Source organism: Streptopelia decaocto, assembly GCF_964273445.1.
Source record: "Streptopelia decaocto genome assembly, chromosome: 16".
NCBI classification, from domain to species: Eukaryota; Metazoa; Chordata; class Aves; order Columbiformes; family Columbidae; genus Streptopelia; species Streptopelia decaocto.
The window spans coordinates 2804193-2816882 of record NC_138671.1 but is presented as its reverse complement, the minus strand read 5'-3'; the positions used below and the strand labels follow the sequence as shown (position 1 = coordinate 2816882).

The 12690-nt window shown below is 41.1% G+C and overlaps 1 protein-coding gene across 2 annotated transcripts in view; it reads left to right on the top strand.

Annotated features, from left to right (window-relative positions):
- The window catches only part of CEP112 (centrosomal protein 112), a 143703-nt gene that overhangs the window by 64705 nt on the left and 66308 nt on the right, over positions 1 to 12690 (top strand). The window lies entirely within an intron of this gene.

Here is a 12690-nt window from a genome sequence, read left to right as displayed (position 1 = left end):
CCTTCCCAGTGCTGAATAGGGCTTTAACTGCAAAAACCACAGGTAGCCAGATTAAAAATCCCATGGTGCGCTATAACTCGGCCTATTTATAATCTTGTCTCATTTTCTTTCATGATGGATTTGTTTAAGAAAAAAAGGTATCTGTTCTTCTCCCCCCCCCAGCCCTCACACTCACCCCTCCTTTTCTCCTTCCTGCCCAAATCCATATGAATTATATCTGCTTCATTCGTATGCTGTTTGTTTGTTTGTTTTAAATCTCTGCAGGTAACTCACAAATGGCTTTATTTCATTTTGCTCATGTCTTTATGTTTCAGCTTTGTATTCTAGATTTGCATTGTGTGTTTGGCTACGTAAGTCGGCTGTTTGCTAAGATGATGTGGGTTTGGGGTTGCTTCCCATCACGTTTATTTTCCTCCACACGCACGCACCCCTCCCATCCTCCATCTCTGTGGTCACTGTTGGAAGCCATTTGGCAGAATAACCCCCAGCTGGGGTAGCATTTGACTCTTCAAACTTCTAGATGAAATGCGCACTGTCAGCATGGAAAACGATCTTTATGAGTTTTCAGCTCAAAAAACATCTTATTGCATTTTTTCAATATATTTTGTAAAGATGGCATGGTATATTTTCCTAAGAGCCTATACTACAAAGGCCTGCGATGGCAATATTTAAAAATTTAAGGTGATTTTTGTAGTTTAGAGCACATTCAGAAAATAATCTTTACTGATCAGCATTAAAATTACTTATCATGCGTGGATTATTTTATACCCAAACTGGACATTTTGGTGAAGCATCTTTAACGACGTATGTTTTCCGCGCACCACCGCCTTCCCCATGAGATGTAAGACACTGACATGGAGGCGTTTTCTCTCTACTTTCTGTAGACTAGTAGGCTCTGTCTTTTACTGGCAACTATAATGTAGCTAAGTGAAACTGAATATTTAATTTTAATTTGTTGTTGTTGTTACCTTTGGACAACTCAGACTCTATCAAAACCCGGCTTTAGTAAATCTATTGGAAAACAAACAGCTTGTAGGGGGAGGATGAGGGACCTATTGCAGAGCCTGGACTTATTTCTCCATTACCACCATTACGGTTTTCCAGGGAAAACGAGAGATACTTTTGTGGGAATGCTTGGGAACAGCATATTCAGGTGGCTTCTGAAAAATTAAACCTTCCCCTTTATTCTCTACTTTGTAAGAGTGAAGGAAGATTTAAATTGTTGAAGGGATTGGGTTTTATCTTTGCATTGTTTTTCCTTGGCCCAAGGTAGACGCGTCTTAACCATCTAACGAGTGGCGGGTGCCTGTTCCAGGTTATCGTCCTCTCACCTGCATTCCGGGGTTGTGTTTGCCTGCAGAGCTGTAGCACTCGAAAATACAGTTTTAGATTCATACAGAATCCTTCTGTCTACCCGCCAGCGTTCACCGCAGTTGTAGTATTGCTCTGTATAACACTGGATACAAAGGTAAAGGGACAATCTCAAGCAAATTCAGAGGATCTGGGAGGTGTTTGTTAATCTGTCTCGCTCTGTTTCGTTCTGTTGTGGGTCATTTCTGGCAAAGATTGGAGCCCAATTCTGGGTGTGATTTCTATGTGCGGTAGGGTATATAATGCTACTACAGGTGTGATGTAAAAAGCTGGAAATTATCGCAGCTATTAGGAAAACCTGAACAGTTTGAATAGCAAAAACTTTGGCCTTTTTACAGGGCTTTTCTTTGTAGTTTGAATATCCCTGTGCAGGCATTTCAACATCGCTGCCATGAGAATGACATGTAAATCAGGGAGGAAAATGCGGGTGCCTTTGACTAGAAGAGCTGTTGTTTATTTAAATTCTGTAAGAGTCTATCAGCTTTCAAGGACGCATATTTTTTCCATTTTGGAAAAGAAATTGTTCTTCGTTCCTTCCTCTGGTCGTTGTATTAGAATTTGCTTTTGTCTTTGTAGTGAGCGCAACAGACACTCCTGGTGTTTCTTATGGAATTGCGGTATTTAGTCGTTGCACATCTTTACTGAAATGCGTGTTTTACACATCTCATGTGGCTAATGGCCGCTGTCACTTATGAAACGTTTGGCAGCCTCTTAACAAAGTGATTTAATGACTTTATATAGACTTTAAAAAAACCTGTTAAATTCGAACCGTGTTTGACAGCAGTAATTTTTAGGATTGGTTCATATTACGGTGACTGCGCGATGAAACAAGAGAAGAGGCCATTTTGCTTCGCTAAACGAAAAGTAGATTTGCTGGGTATTTAAAAAAATTTAAATAATAATTAGTGTTAATCACATACAAGTAGGTTGGTTTGAAGGACCTATCTGTTCAATGCTGTAAAAGCACTGTTATTAAAGGTATTCGCTGTTATTCTTCCTTAAAACCTTTTCCATATGAAAGGGTAGTGAATGTTTAAAATATGTGTTTCTTAATGTAATACCGAAGACAGCGATGACTGAGTGTGCAGAGCAATTTATCATACTGTTACTGAAAAGATGATTTTTAATTGCATATACAAAGTCTCTACTTTCATGTAGGTCTTCAGCTGCTGTGACTGATAGTAGACAAAATGGTGAGATTTTGTTCAAATATGAGTACATTTATTAGTGCTTTAATCAGAACTGAAGTATAAAAATTACCATTTCCATTGCCAGATTTTAAGTCAATATAAAATCATGTTGCTGCTGCTTTGAAATACAAGTTTAGTATGTTTTCAGGAAAGGAACTTGATTTACGTGGATCACCTTCTGTGTTGCTGATGGATTTCTGGGTAACAGTTGCATTCTTCTTTAGCTCTTGGATTTATCCATTTCTGGGAGGCTTGCTTTGATTTTTTTCACCTAGGGTTGTAATGCTTGGGGAGGAGTAAATTGACGTGTAGGTCAATAAAAGTCAAAGCAGTACAAAGGCTTTTATACCATGCTGTGTTCTTGTAGTCTTTTAAATCCTATATGTTTTCTATGAACTGCCATAATATTGTTATTCTTTAAATAGTAACTAATAATACAGGACTTCTGGATTTTTTAAGGGTGTCTTTGCATCGCTACTTCTATTTAATTTAGGCTTTTTTTAATATTATCTGGATTTTCATTAGGAGTGTTTTTAAGCTACACTTTGGCCATTCATTCTCCGCCTCCCTCAATAATTTTAGTTTATACGCTAGTTCACAAAACAAGGACCATCTTGGCTGATTGAGATCGTCCTTTGTTTTAACAAAACTAGCCTTGCTACTGAAGCAAGCCTTCTGATTACAGAGAATAATACATCTCGTTTGCTTCTGTGAAATAAGATAGCGAGGTTAGGAAATTTTAATAACCGATGCCAGATGGGCTGTGGTGCCAGTTGTACCTTTCTATTTCCCTTTTATCCTGCGAGTCCCATTCTCTCCCCAGCATCTGACACGTGCCCTCAACCAGCTCAAAGATTCGCACGTTCCAGCTGCCGTACAAAGTTGGATCATTTTCGTGCTTGTTCTTTGACCGTTGACCTTCGGGCAAGAAAAAGAAGATAAATGTTACCCCTGGAACTTCAAATACAAGGCTCTGCACTGAAGCGAGAGGAGAAAAGAAGTTTCCGTGAGGAAACTGAATTCTCTTCCCAGGTTCTGTTACGAGATAATTGGCAAATCCCCTGTTTTCGTCCGTTCGTAATTGGGTCAGGAGAAGCTCGAGCGCCAAGGCGCGTTTTGCCAGTGTTGGTCACTGATGTCGTTGTATTTAATTTTAACATTTGAAGTTTGTGCTCTTTAGCAATTAGGCTGCTATAAGAGATCACTGGTGTTTGGGGGTGTCTTGGGGCTCTCAACCCTTACTGGTGGGGAAAGGAAAACCTCGAGCAGTTCTGAAATCATACAGACACACGCATTGAGAATGGAGGTCGTTATAAAAAAAAGAGCAGGTTGGAGGCAGCAAGATGACTTAATAAGGTATTTTCCACGGCCGACGCATCCTTTTCCTTTTTCCTATCCTGCTCCTTGCGCTTCCCGTAATCCCCTCGGCTTTACCATCCACCTCCTCAGAAATCAGCGGCTCCTTCCCGATGTGCAGGGCATCCTTTCCCTTCTCTTTTGGCTTCTCCTCTTCCAAAATGTCCTTCTTTGCCCTTGTAAGAGTCATCTTTCTGCAACGATCAGTATTTTCATTCCAGCAAATCCTCGGTGCACGTTTATGGTTCTGTATAGATCATTACTGTATCAACAAAGCGGGGGAAACAGAAGAGATTTATTTTGCCTCCATATACGTGGTCAGCCCGCAGCGGTACCGTGCTGATGGGATGGAAGCTTTATCAACTATTGACAAGAGAAAACACAGAAAAAAAAAATAGTAGAAATATTATATACTTAATATAATTATATAATTATACTTAAATGATAACTAAATTCCCTAGCACATGCACGATTTCTGCATGTAAATATTGCTGTAACAGTAACTTTTCTGCACTATACTAAGACAGAAGGAATTTGGGAGCATTTGTTTCACAATAGGAGACTTTCTTAATCTTTGATCTGAAAGGCCCTGTTGTTACCATACAGATAAAGCACTGATCAGCTCTTCTCCTTCATGGAATTGTTCTGCTATCTGCACACACCCGTTCCAACAGGGATGTGGCTGGTATCAGTTTGCTGGCTCGTGTCTGGAGGGCACAGATAGATGTAGCCTGCGAACATTCAGATGTTGATGGTGCTACTGAAGTCACTTCTGTATACAATTCTGAGTAAATAAATCCTGTGGCTTGTTTTTACTTTGATTTTTCTTTTTCTTAATAGAAGATGCTTTGGCATGAGAAGAAATGCATTGTTTGCTCTGCAGGCTTTCTCTGCGGACAATCTAAATATTTGTTTGTTATATTTTACTTGGGCTGACAGTCAGACTTGTGCAGACAGACAGCCGTTCCCTTTTAGCCTTTCCTAAACAAAAGCTTTTGACTGTATTGCAGCATGTTTAATTTACCACCAATCTGCCCAGGATAATGAACATGACTGTTGATGTAAAATATTCAAAGTACCAAATATTTGTCGCGGCGCTTACGTGGTTTCCCTTGGTTGTTACTCATTGTCGGTGACTCAGGGTTGGGTGGATCCCATTGATGGGGAATTTCTACTGGAATCGCAGATCTGATGATGGGTCCTATAGAGATATTCAGCCTGGACCATGGTGGTTGTTTTGTGTCAGACACCCGGCTCGTGGCCCCACGTCGGAGCTGCTGCTTCTGCTCGAGGTGCCTTTCAAAGGGCTGTTGAACAAGCTATAAACATCTGCCACTTCCTCGCTTAATGGAACCATCAAAGCGTTCCCGTGCTGTAGCGGGTGATCATCTATGATCTCTTCCACATTTTTCCTCGGCTCTCGCTTTTTACAATATGACTGAAATGAGACAGTGAGACTTCGGTGCAGGAGGTGCCACTCAACTGGCTTCTCTGTCCTTTCAGACTTCAGGCTGTTCAGCATTTAAAATGTTTAGTAAAAACATCTTTGGAAGCCATATATAATGGTGCATAAATTATCATTTGCTGATTAAAAATGCTCAGTTAGCTTAGGAGAGAACTGACATTTTGTGCCGTCTCCAGTGTATGTAAAAGAGAAAGCAGTTGCCATAGAAACTGGCTCATCACATTGGATGAACTCTGATTCTGGAATGGAGCTCTTTTCAGCAAAATGGACTTTCTGTTTATATTATATGAAACGGAATATATGTGGTAGTTGTTATTACACTGTAATCAACATTTTGGTTTGGTTTTTGTTTTAATTTGAAATATCGGCAGCTGAAAAGGTGGAGTACGTAATTTAGCTTTTATATCATATGGTATTAGTTTTATTTTATACCAATGCTCCATGTTTAGAAAAGAGTGATTATTCCCTGCATAGATGTTAATAAATACAGAATAATTTATCTGAGAAAACATGAGATGAGCCTTTCTCATCAGCAGGGTGAAGGATCTTTATGCTGGTTTGTAACACCTACACTAGGTGTGGCTTTGCATATAGGGTTTGTGTGTGATGGTTACAATGAATGATTAACACCAATAGACAATAAGCTATACATGGTGTGAAGTTATTTTTAAAATTAAAGTTATATAAAGGAATAAAGTAATAAATGATCAATTACACCAGTATAACACAGCAGAGGTGATAGTAATTGCAGTATTTGCGATGACTGGAGGTATTTTCTCAGCAGAGAGGCAAAAACACTGTGTTGCTCTGCAGAAATGGTCAACTTGCAATATAAGCTCTTGATTCTGAAATAAAAGGAGCATGTGCTTTCTATTTGAAGTTTAGTGTGCGGCAAAGACTCCCAAGTGTAAGAGTCTAATTCTTCTCTTTTGACCGTAGTTTCTGTGTTATGAGATTGATCCAAATACTGCAACTAAACTTGCTTGGTGAATGTCTGGTGTACAGAGAGGGGGGGCCTTACTCACAATGTTCTTTTTTAATGTTATTTAGTTTTTTGAAAGTTGCTTTTTGGTGTTCTAATTTTGCTTGAGAGTGTTGTTGAATAGAAGGAAGTTGACTTTTAGTCCACAGAACAAGTACAGCAGTTTGGAAAACAGCAGTGGTATCTACTTCAAGCATTCCACTGGATGGCTGAAGGGACATCGTCTAGGGGGAGATCAGCATTCGTATTGAAGATTTTTCACAACATCATAGAATAATTTGAGCTGGAAGGACCTCTGGAGGTCATCATGTCCAACCTCCTGCTCAGAGCGGCTCTGACTTCAAAATTACATCATGTTGCTTAAGGCCAAGTCCAGCTGAGTTTTGAAAGTCTGCAATGATGGAGATTTCACAACCTCGCTGAGCAACCTACTCCACTGCTTGACTAATCCATTGTGAAATTTCTTTCCCTTTATATCCCGTTGGAATGTCTGTTGTTATAACTTGGATCTTCAGCTGCTTGTCCTTTCACTGCCACCTTCAAGAGGAGTCTGCCCCTCTATTCTCTGAAATACGTCTTTATGCTCAGCTGAAGACAGCAATTAGATTCCTCCTTAGTCTTCTCCAGGCTGGATAAACCTAGTTTGGTGCACTTCCCGAAGGTCTTAGTGGCCCATTCCCTCCAGCATGCGGAGTGTGAAGTCCCTGTGAATGGCAACCATGCTCTCCAAAATAATGACCACTTTCCCCAAGAGCTGCCATCCCCAGCATTGCACTATGTCCTGTCGTCCCCGTCCTCGATGGAGATGTTAATCTGTATCAGCCCCATTTGACCTTTGAGAAGTGCCACTTGTAACTGGTTGCCTGTTGACTTCTCCTTTTTGAACCCAGTGGTCCAGTGAGTTCTCCACTTGCTCTGCAGAGCACCCATCCAGTCTGTGTTTCTTCAGTTCAACTATACAGATGCTATAAAATCTGCATTAAAACCTCACTGAAGTCAGGATAAAAGACATTGCCAGCTCTCCCCTTTCCAAAGAGTCTGTCGTTTCACTGTAGCACACAATCAGTTTGGTCAAGCATGCTCTGCCCTCAGTATATCCAGGTTGGCTGTTCCCAATCACTCTTTTATTCCTCTCATGCCTGGAAATTGATTTCGTGGAGTTTCACTCCATAATTTTTTCCAGGGATGGAAGTTTAGGATATCCTGTCTGACTACCTACCAAGGTGCTATGTATTGCAAATTAAGTAGTTAAATTTTTTAGAGTGGGCTTTTTCTTTTGTCCCTTTACTAGAGAAAGATTATCCCAAATCAACTTAGTCTGTCTTCCTTAGGTCAGCAGATGTTAATTCCTTTCACTCATTGCCCCCATAAATCAGGTTTTGAACAGTAGGCTAGCTGTTAAATGATTTATCTGATATGAGAGATTTTATGATCCATTCAGTTCCTCAATTCAAAGGTATTATAAATACCAAATGAAAGAATGAAACACTAGACGAGAAATTATGACAGTCTGTAGTTTGGAATGTTAACACCACTTGTTTTGGCAGCATTACTGGTCTTAAAACAATAGGATCCATATGGATGCTAATTTTCTCAATTTTGAGTAATAAATACAACCTCTTTATGGTTTAAGTAATGATATTACTCAATACCACTGCAGAGTCCAGGAGACGGCTTCATGATGAGGTAATAAATAGCAATTTTGGAGAGCTGATCATTTGTATTTTTCTTTTATGTGGTTTATGATGGAGGAAGAAGAACTCCCAAAGCCAGTGCAAAGCCTTGCCCTCTCCCGTAGCTGACATACTTTGGCTGAAGATATGTCAGCTGCGAAATATGAGACCATCCATAAAGCTCCGCGCGCTCCCACATTAAAGTATTATGGAGAAACCTTTAAGTGGAAAACCAGTAACAAATTGCAGCTGAGATGCTTATGGCATCCTGCAGTGTCCTGGGTGCCCGACCACCGCTCTGCTCGTTCCCCTGCGCGTCGCTTTAGTCAGGAAGAACAACAAACTTCTCTGGTTTTTCTCTGTTTCACAGACAGGAGCTATGACGGGGAAAACAAAACCATAAACAAAAAATCCCAACCCCCGTGATGGGTTATCTGCGCATCCGAAGGTGATGTTACATCTTGGCGCAGACACCAGGCTCAGTACTTTCCTGTTCAACATCTTCGCAGCTGTTTGCCCACTGGCCCGACCCCAGTGCCTGGAGCTACTCTTCAAAATCCCCTTTTCTGCCTCAGATGTTTGGAATTTGCTCACCCCTCAGCCGGAGGGGCAGCCAGGAGATCTTCACTCTTCCAGCGCTGGTGCCACCATCGCTGTGAGCTCCCAACTCCCCTTGTTGCAGCTCCAGGAACCTGTTTCAGCTCCACCTATCCAAGCTGCTCCATCTCCTTTTCTCCCGAAGCTCCGACTCAGCGCTCCACGCCCCGTGGGTTGGGTTTTGTCTCCTGCCGGTTCTGAGCAGCGAGTAACAAACACGTGCCGTGGAAGGTCTGCAAACTGGGCTCCATGGGACGTGCAGACCAAAGAAATGGGGCAACTCGGCGCATCACAAGGAGTCGCGTTGGACCTGGGTGGTGGAGCCGGTGGGTCTCTGGCCATGTGCTCTGCCCAGCCCCCGTGACCCCCGTCCAGGATCCAGCTCAGAACAGACCGTTGCCCATCTCCTGACCTGGGGCTCTGCCTCTGCTCCCCGGTGGGACCTGTCGTCCCGGCCGAGCCTTGGAGAGCCCGTGTGGTCTTTTGTGTCGCTCCACATTGCCCATCCCGCTTCATCATCTTTTCTGCTGCCATTTGTGTTTCTGTTTTTTCCTACACCCAGATAAGAGCAGGGATTTTACATTCCGCATTTGGGGAAATTCCACATGGAGAAAGTTTCATGCGTCCTCAGCTACCGGCTTTGGACGTGTGTTACCCTTGTATGTTCAACCCTGTGGAACTGTATATGCTTTTGTTTTCAATTTGTCTTTTTTCCTTCTTGAAAACTCTTTTTTTCCTCCTAAGAAACAAATTAGAAAGAAAATACATTATTTTAAAATACAGTGAATATTTTGAATATGAAGTCAGCCAGCAGAGCTGTTCTTTGGTCCATTCACCTTTGAAGAAATGACTGTCGTCTTTAACAAACACTGTTTCTTCATTTTGAAAAACTGGTGCAGACTGACAGTGATTTAAGGTCTTCAGTGTTGATTTCATGCGAAAAAAATACTTTTCACAGTATGACTTTAAAGTAGACTTTTTTCCCCCAATTACTCTACATGTTGGCAGCAAATTAGCTTTGAGGGAATATTGTGCACATCATAGTTCTCTGTTGATGTACTGGGGAGTCATTTTTGGCTCTTTCAGCTCAGTCAGGCCATTGACTGACGTTGTTCACGTCTTCTGCTTCTGTACATTTGAAAGACTTTCTTTTGACAGGGAAGGTGATGTGGAAAAAAAGAAGCCAAAGCACAAGAAATGATTGGCAAAGTGATGATATCATCAAATGTTCAAAGACGTTGCAAATTGAAGCTTATTAGGCTGACATTTTGTCTTCTATTCAGCACTAATTGGAATCATGCCTGGGTGCATGATGTGGAAGGTACTTAATATCTGAGTGTTTATCATGACAAAATGACAGAAATCGATGTCAAGGATGCCGTAGGGTTCTGTTTAATGGAGAAAACAATATATTGCAAACTGCAATTACACATCTTATAGTAATTTCTATTCGTATGTATAAAAGCCCTCCTGAAATATTGCAAATAAGAAAACTTTGGCCCCTAAAATATTTGCCTAATTGTGAATATTCCATTTTCAGGTTTTAAAGTTGTTCTTCAGAGTTCAGAAAAACAACACTGATGTAGTTTAAAAAAAAGAAAAAAAGACCAAAAAACCTGACACAGTGTTTTGAGTTGAAACAGATCTGAAAATCCCAGGAAGAGTGAACTCCGTCTTTCTTACGGATGATACAGTTCTTCTAAAGTTGCGCCTGACAGCTTGAATTCTTTTGTAGTCTGTGCTTTCTGCTGTATTGGCATCTGTAAAATGAATTTAGAAAAGAGAAACAGCGAGGAAACTGATTTTTGGAAAGGCAGCCAGTGCGGAATGTTTGAAAATAGCGGCGTGTTGTGCTGTGTTTGGTGTCATTAGAGGTTTCTGAGTTTGGGGTGTCTTGGGGTAGCACACAGGGCAGCGTGTCAGTCTGTATCTTCATCTTGGCCCTGATGTAGTTGAATTCAGATCTTCAGTTAAACCTCTAGGATAATATAAAATCCATATTTATTCGACAGTCTGTGGAAACAACTGGCTATTAGTTGAAATTGTTACCTGAATTGCTAATGAAGTACAGATGGATCATTGCAAAGTAATAGGTACTAAAAAGAAACCAAACACAAAACAAACACCAAAACCAAAACCCACAACACCCAAAACCCAAGCAAACAAACCCGAATCATTGTAGTTGAGATGCTTGTAGGAATTACTGGTCGTTCTGGTCACGATGTGATAGACACAGCTGCCTGTGTGTTCTGTGAACTCAATGCTGTAACCAGGAGGATGCTGACGAGCGGGAGTTTAGGGACTGATGGAAATGATTTGTACTGTTGGGATCCTCTCAGGATTCTGAGTCTATGTTGTGTTAGTGAGAATATGTAACTGTCCCAATAATCTCCTGACACAAATGTGCTTATAGGCTACTACAAGTGGGTGCAGTAAGAAGGAGCTTGAGGACTCGTGATAAACGACGACGTTTATCAGTAGGTTGACATGGTTGGAGCAAGACAGCAGAAGGTGCAGCACGTGAGCTGCGTCCCTTAAGCGGCTCTGCTCATGACATAGTCAAAATGCCTTTCTGTGATTTGTCTGTAGCATTAGGAGACATCTGAAGTACATTGGATACTCGCCATGTCTGCAGTTGCTGCTGCTGTCAGAGGTTTCTTGTGGGACTCAACAGAAAAGTGGGGGACTCTCGGTGGGTGATGAACAGATGAGGAACATTTTTGTCTGTTCAGAGTTTGGGAAATCCCATAATGATTTATGTGTTTATATAAATGCTAGTTGTTCAGTCTGTCCAAGCTACATTTAATAACAACTAACTGTAAGCCTTCTGAAACTATTGGTTTGTGCAGGAAAGCAAATTTAAATAGCTTGTTATTGTAACTTTTGATCGGTTAGACACCGTTGTTGAAGGGTGGAGGGGGAGAGAATGGAACAGACCCAAACTGTCAATATACCATTGGTAACATGAGAGAGAAAATGCTATTTTTCCTGCTAAAGTCAGGTTTGGGTGTGTGAGAGAGTGTGTGTTTGTATGTATATATGTATGAGTGTGTATGTATTATTGCCCTCTAATGGATAGAACCTGAATGGCTCAGCTTTGCATGCTTATATGGCTTTCTGTAGCAAAACATTATTTTCAGGGTGTCTGATATTTCCCATTTTAAAAGAATCTCGTAATGTTAATTAATAAGCCTGATACATCTTTTGCGGGTACTGTTCTTTTAGTTTGTAAAATTAATTTGAAATTCAGTAGCAAGTCCCACAGCTTAGAGAAGTGCCTTTGTTCTCTGGAGTTTTATTTCAGCTAAATTATAACTATTTAAAATTCGCCATTTTATTTGCCTGTTTTTACCATAGTGCTGAAATAACTGAACATGATCAGAAAGTACCGTGTTTGTGTACGATGGCGACGTCGACGGCTTTTGGAGACAAGCAGATGAGGGGAGCTCATTCCCCTTTATCATGAGATTCATGATAAAGTTATTCTAGTGAGGCATGATAGTTTTGTTTAAAAAGCAAAGCAGAGCCTAATCTATCTTTGAAGGTAATTTTAGAATATCCTGAGAAGGGAAGACTACAGCTTGTTTGGAAATGGGGTATACAATTGTTTGTAGTGGGAGTAGTCCACTTCTACACGTTCTTTATAGTGGAATCTTAACATAGTCCTATTTTTTCCTAGCAGGACTCTGTTTTCATTCAGTAAATACCTTTGGGAGAATTAAATTTCAGGATTGCATCTCTTTCTGCAGCCATGGACTTTTCCTTTTCACAATTTCCACCGCTTGTGTTTGCAGCTGGATGACTAGAAGGTGTTGAGAACGCACAGCAGAGCCGGTGGTGCTAACAGCTGGATTCACATCCAGCTGTGGCTGCGATGGCCAAGCAGCAGCGAGCATCCCGCTGTTACGAGGCTCCTGGTGCTGCTGGTGGGCAGCGTGGTTCTCACAAAGAGGTTCCCGATGGATGTGGATTGCAACAATCCAACCGTTCATACTCACGAGATCATCTGAATGTTCTGTGGAGACCAGCAACTGATTTCTCAAAGTTCCGCTAAGT